Source organism: Lathamus discolor, chromosome 6 (genome assembly GCF_037157495.1).
Source record: "Lathamus discolor isolate bLatDis1 chromosome 6, bLatDis1.hap1, whole genome shotgun sequence".
Taxonomy (NCBI): Eukaryota; Metazoa; Chordata; class Aves; order Psittaciformes; family Psittacidae; genus Lathamus; species Lathamus discolor.
Genome location: NC_088889.1, coordinates 3106068 through 3112517, shown reverse-complemented (window position 1 = coordinate 3112517; position 6450 = coordinate 3106068). Strand labels below are relative to the sequence as shown.

The following is a 6450-nucleotide window of genomic DNA, read 5'->3' as shown; positions in this document are numbered from 1 at the left end:
CAGGATATGGGGGAGCTGCAATTTGTGCCAGGAATTACTTCTTGCATAGGAAAGAAAGACTTTTGGTTGGGTTTTTTTCATTCCCTTCAATGTTCCTGTTGTTTCAGGCTGTTTGTGCGTTTCCATGTTTGCTTTGGGTTTCTTTAATCCCCATTGCCTCAAACCAAAGTGCAACTCTCCTGCGGCCAACTCCACTGCTAACATTCTTGCCTTTGTTTTTAACAAACCACTGCGGGTATAAATTAGAAAACTCCTTAGAGCTTCACTTAAAGGCTTTGAGAAAGGCAGAACTTGAGGAGGAAAAATGAAAGGCCGAAGTTCTACAGCTGCCTGAAAAGAGGTGGCAAAGCCCATTTTGACTGTGATTTAACTCAGCAGCCTGGTTCCAAACACAGACCTGTTGAAGAATTTGCATTTCACTCACCTGGCTCACACACAATATCCCACTGCTCCATAACTGCATTAAAACATCAGTTCACCCGTTTAGATCATGGGATTCCATCCTTTCTGGAAAACCTTTTCATAGGAGCTGCCTCCTCCACCCAGCCCATAAATCACTGAGACCCCAACTAAACTGAGGCAAGGAAAGTCCGTATCGTGTGTGTTGGTGTTCACATTTAACACAAGAATATATTGTGTTATATATAAATATGTAGTTTAGGATGCATTTAATATTGTGTTTTTATATATATACACACATATCTATGTGTTTATGTGTATAATTTGCAAGTCATAGGAACAGAGTCCACCTAGATGTCCTTTCTGAACAACAACTATGTCCTGCTGACTTCATGGTCACATCAGGTTGCTCATGGCCTCATTCAGGCAACTTCTGAACATGTCCATGGGTGGAGGCTCCACAGCCTCTGGGACAAATCCTCATGTTACCCATATCCCTGGATCAGGGTTTTCAAAGCCTGACTGTGATTCTTTCTGCTGTTCTCCTCAGAGCATCCTTCATCTCTTTGTTCCTCAAGCTGTAGATGGGGGGGTTGAGCATGGGGATCACCACCGTGTAGAAGACGGAGACCACTTTGTCAGTGTTCAGGGAGTAACTAGAGCTAGGGCGTAAATACATGAAGATGGTTGTTCCGTACAACATGGTCACCACGATCAGGTGGGACACGCAGGTGGAGAAAGCTTTTTGCCTGCCCTCAGCAGAATGGATCCTCAGGATGGCAAAGAAGATGAAGACGTAGGAGACCAGAATGGCAGAGATGGTGCTGAGCTCAATGACACCAGCCAAGGAGAAGAGGATCATCTCCTTGATGTACGTGCTGGCACAGGACAGAGCCAGGAGAGGAGGAACATCACAGAAGAAGTGGTTGATGATATTGGAGCTGCAGAAGGGCAGCCTGATGATGGAGGTCATCTGAATGATGGAGTTCAGGACACCCCCAATGTAGCACCCTGCCACCAGCCCCACACATAACCTCCGAGTCATGACAGACGAGTAGAGCAGGGGGTTGCAGATGGCCATGTACCGGTCATAGGCCATGACAGCCAGCAGGAAACACTCAGTTGTCACAAACACAATGTAGAAGAAAGCTTGACTCATACAGCCAGCAAAGGAAATGGTCTTCTTCTCCAATACAAAGTTCAGCAAAGTCCTGGGGGCTACCACAGAGGAGAAGCAGATGTCAACAATGGAGAGGCTGCCCAGGAAGAAGTACATGGATGTGTGGAGCTGTGGGTGACCTTGGATGGCTACAATTATCCCTGCATTGCCCAGAAGGGTGGTTGTGTAGATGAGCAGCAACAGCACAAAAAGGGCTGCTTTCATCTCCGCTTGGTCTCTGAGACCCTTGAGGATGAACTCTGCTGCTGAGGTGTGATTCTGCTCTGCCATTCAGGGCTTTTATATCTGCCAAGGAAGGAAAAAGTCTGGAAAATACAGGACAGTGGAAACCATGCCTTTATTTGAACTGGAATGGGATAACTTGACAATTAACAGCCTGTGCATCAAGGGCATCCCCACTATTCATTTCCAGGGAGCTACAGTGGAATGGACTGCTCTGTGGCCATCTGCTCCAAGCTTGCCCTCCTACACAGCCCAAGGAAAGAGAAGGCCCCTTCTGAAGTGAGAGCATCCCAGCTTCCCCAGACACCTTGGAGCAGGTTCCTTTGCACCACTGGATCCCGTTTTGGTACCTACAGTTTGATGAGACCAATGGCTACAGCAGCAGAGAGGGATTGATGTGACGCAGACCAAGCCATCAGCTCTGCCCTTGATCTCCTGTGATTTTCTCTGAAGACAGCTCTGATTTTGGCAGCAGCTTCTGGCTATAACTCATATAAGCCTAAAAGTACTGTAGCTTTCCTTTGGTGGTTTTGGAAAAGTCATTGAGATGAAGGAAAAAGAGCCTTTAATTTGCTGGGAATTAAGGAAGGAGAAGGGAAGGGGTGCTGCATGACCCTAACACTCATTCAGTACATAAAGAGTTTAATATTGCAGTCTTGGAAACCTTGAGAATCTAAAGCCAGGAGACCATGAGCAAAATTTGGGTCTGAAGATGTTATTCCCTGGATACAATTGAGAGAATATACAATTAAGAGGAGTCAACACCATGATGAAAGCATTGAGCTGTACTAAACCAAACTCACTCAACTCTGGTTGTCTAAGTTAGACACTAAGTTAAGATGCTCACCCCCATGAAAGTGTGAATTACAGGTTTCTGTCCCTGATAACATGGAGGTTCAGAATAAAACAACTAAATCTTTACAGGATTAAAGATGAGAAAAAAATCTTACCCCACCAGATGAGTGTCAGGACCAGAAGCCTCAGTGAAGGTCCATTCTCCATCAGCAGAATATTTCTTTGTAGAAATATTCTTCACATTTTAAAGTGAATATCACTATTTCAGGGTCAGTGGCTGGGTCAATCTTTCCTTGGGAGTTTTCTCCTCTCTACTTCTCCAAGGCTCCTTAAACATACCAAAAGCACCATGATATCTGACCAGTGTCTAAATGGGCTACAAGGAAGATGGAGAGGAGCTTTGGACAAGGGCCTGTAGGGACAGGCCAAGGGGAATGGCTTTAACCTGCCAGACGGGAGACTGAGATGAGCTCTTAGGCAGAAGCTCTTCCCTGTGAGGGTGCTGAGGCGCTGGCACAGGGTGCCCAGAGAAGCTGTGGCTGCCCCATCCCTGGCAGTGCTCAAGGCCAGGTTGGACACAGGGGCTTGGAGCAAGCTGCTCCAGTGGAAGGGGTCCCTGCCCGTGGCAGGGCTTGGAGCTGGAGGAGCTTTAAGGTCCCTTCATCCCAAACCATTCCATGATTCTATGATTTCAGGGACAGAGAAAGGATGCATGAAAGAATTAATGGTGTCACATTCTTTTTGACTTGATGCCACCAGCAAATTCTCCATGTGCTTTATCGTGCAGATGAGGGTAAATCTGAGATTTGCTATTGGGAATTTGCAGCATGGGAAATTCCAGTTAGAAACAGCGGGAGGGGGAAAACCCCACTGTAAGAGCAGTCAAACACTGAAATAGGGGCCAAGGAGGGTGTGAGACCTCTGTCCTTGTTTGTCTCCAAGGCTCAGCAGGGAATCAACCATCGTTTGGCTTAAATAATAACCAGGGAACAAAGCAGGGTTCATGTGATTGACCCTGGGTGCCTGTTAGTTGTGTGCTGTTAAGAAATGAGCAAACCACTTAGATCCTAACTTACCTGAATCCAGCCATGGAGCTTCTCCCTGCAGCCCAAGTTATTTCATGTCTCTAGGAGAGCCCTCAGGCTCAGCCATGGCTCCAGGTTTCACCATGGTCCTGGCAGAGGCTGCAGCTCTATGGGCTCAGGTAATGCACACATTGGAGTATTTTGGGGTATTTTATGTATACAATGATTGCCCGTCACGCAGCATCTCTCTGTGCAGGAAGGCAGCAGGAGAGAACTGAGGGCAGGCAAAGTCATTGCTCCAGGCTGCCATGGACTGCCATGTATCAGGTCTGAAGGCTTCTGAACAACACCATAGCTCCTATACTCTGTTCTGGTCAGGCTGCCATGGAGATCATGGCTTTTATTGCTGTCAATAGGGGGATGGCAAGCAAAGGTGTGGAGCAGTGGACAGGGGTTCCTGGATAGTATCTGCCCTTTGGTGGGGATTCATCACTTCCACATCTTAAAAAGCTTTCAAAGCGTCTTCATTCATAATAAAGGTCACACAATTAACATATTTCACTTAATTTCTTTGCTGTCTGAAATGAAATGAGGTGAACGGTGCTGGAAATCATTGAATGAGGTTTGTACATCAAAACCTAAAAATACTTCCTGCATGGCATCACACTGATTTACTGTCATCTCTATTTCTCTTGCTAAAGGTGTTTTTGTCCTTTTCTTAAGGCCCTTAATGAATTTAACAACACTGTCTAGAAACGGACTTTGATTTAGTGGAATGGTAGAATTCACTCTCTGTCTATTCTCATTTGCCATGCAAAATGGAGAGCAAAAAGAAAAAGCCCTTCAAGCTCATTTAGTCCAACCGTTCTCCATCACTGCCAAGGCCACCCCTAACCCACGGCACCCGCAGGGCCGGTGCCTACAGCCCTGCCCTGGGCAGCCTGTTCCAATGCCCGAGCACCCTCTGGGGCAGGAATTGTTCCTCAGCTCCATCTAAACCTGCCCTGGGGCAGCTTGAGGCCGGTTCCTCTTGTCCCATCCCTTGTTCCTTGGGAGCAGAGCCCAGCCCCTCCTGGCTCCATCCTCCTGTCAGGCAGTTGGAGGGAGTGATAACGTCCCCCCTCATCCTCAGATGAAGAGAAATGCATGCTTGTAGTTGTCTGCCTGTCTCTTCGTTATGTGAAATTAACTACTAAATATAATTATCAAAGTTTGGAGAGTGAAATTATTTGCATTCTCAATCACATCAACCAGTGAATCATGTAAGTCTGGGGGCAGAAGACCACCAACATGTTGTACATACTTAACAAAACCCTGAGCATCTCCCCCACATCTCCATTCTATCTGGCCCTAAACTTACATCATGCAAGATCATTTTATTTTCAAGAGTCTCCTCAATGCCTCCTTCACCTCCTTATTCCTCAGGCTGTAGATCAAGGGGTTCAGCATAGGAGTCACCACGGTGTAGAGCACCACGGCCCATTTATCTGCTCCTCTTGTGCTGTCTGAGGTGGGGAATAAATACATAAAAAAGCACGCCCCATAGAAGATGCTGACGGTGGTGAGGTGGGAGGTGCAGGTGGAGAAGGCTTTGCCCTTGCCCTCTGCTGAATTGATCCTGAGGATGGTGGGGATGATGGCCACGTAGGAGAGCAGGATAACCAGGATGCTGGACACACCTAAGAGAGATGCTGCAGTGGTCAGGATGATGCGGCTGAGGGTGGTGTTGGAGGTGGAGAGCGAGATGAGAGGGGAAATGTCACAGAAGAAGAGGTCGATGGTGCTGGAGCTGCAGAAGGACAGGGTGGACATGCTGATGGTCTGTCCCACGCCATTGGTCAGCCCCATGAGGTACGAGCCAGACACCAGCTGGAAACAGCACTTTGGGGACATGACAAGGGGGTAGAGCAGGGGATGGCAAATGGCCACGTAACGGTCATAGGCCATCGAAGACAGCAGGAAGCATTCAGTTATCCCAAAATGTTGAAAGAGGAAGACCTGAGCCACGCACCCAGCATAAGCAATGCTCTTCCTCTCCGACATCAAGTCAACCAACATCTTGGGGGTGACGATGGTGGAAGAACAGAGGTCTACAAAGGCCAGGTTGCCCAGGAAATAATACATGGGGGAGTGGAGGTGGGGGCTGGCCCTGATTAAGATGATGATGCCCAGGTTGCCCACAATGGTGACAAGGTAGGTGAGCAGGAAGAGCAGGAACAAGTAGCCCTGAGTCACTGGGTCCTCTGTGAAGCCCGCCAGGCTGAACTCGGTCACTTGGGTGCAATTGCTTTGTGCCATGGGCTGGATGGTGCTTTCTGTGTGAGCTCCTGCCTGCAGGTTTCTTCTCCAACAGGCAGGGATGTCCCAGGTGGAAAAGCCTCTGTGTGGTGGGAGCTGCTCAGAGACAGTCCTGCAGGATGTAAAGGGAGAGTTCAGGCACAGATCAATGGGGAAGAGCTTGGTGAAAGTCCTGTTCCAGCACAGGTAGAACAAAGGGGTGCTTGAGCAGTTAAACACCATGGCACAACGTGGTGCCTGCTGCTCTGGCTCCCCTTGAGATGCTGAGCAATGACCTCTGTGGAAAGCAGTGGGAAGTTGCACACTCGAGTATCTTTACCTTAATGCTGCACTTCATTGCACTAGTGCTCAGCCTGGGGCTTGGAGTTCATCTGTCTCAATGTGGAACACAGAGAAATGTGGTGCTTTCACAGTGCAGAGTTCATCCTTCATCCCTCTGTGGGCATTTACCAACCACGCGCTCCTTCCCACTCTGCTTGAGTTTCTTCCGAATGGGAATGAATTCCTGACCTTTTGGAAAGCCCAGGTTGG

The 6450-nt window shown here is 48.1% G+C and overlaps 1 pseudogene; it reads right to left on the bottom strand.

Annotated features, from left to right (window-relative positions):
- Positions 1–667: 667 nt before the first annotated feature.
- Positions 668–6009, bottom strand: LOC136016801 (olfactory receptor 5AL1-like; annotated as a pseudogene).
- Positions 6010–6450: the final 441 nt, after the last annotated feature.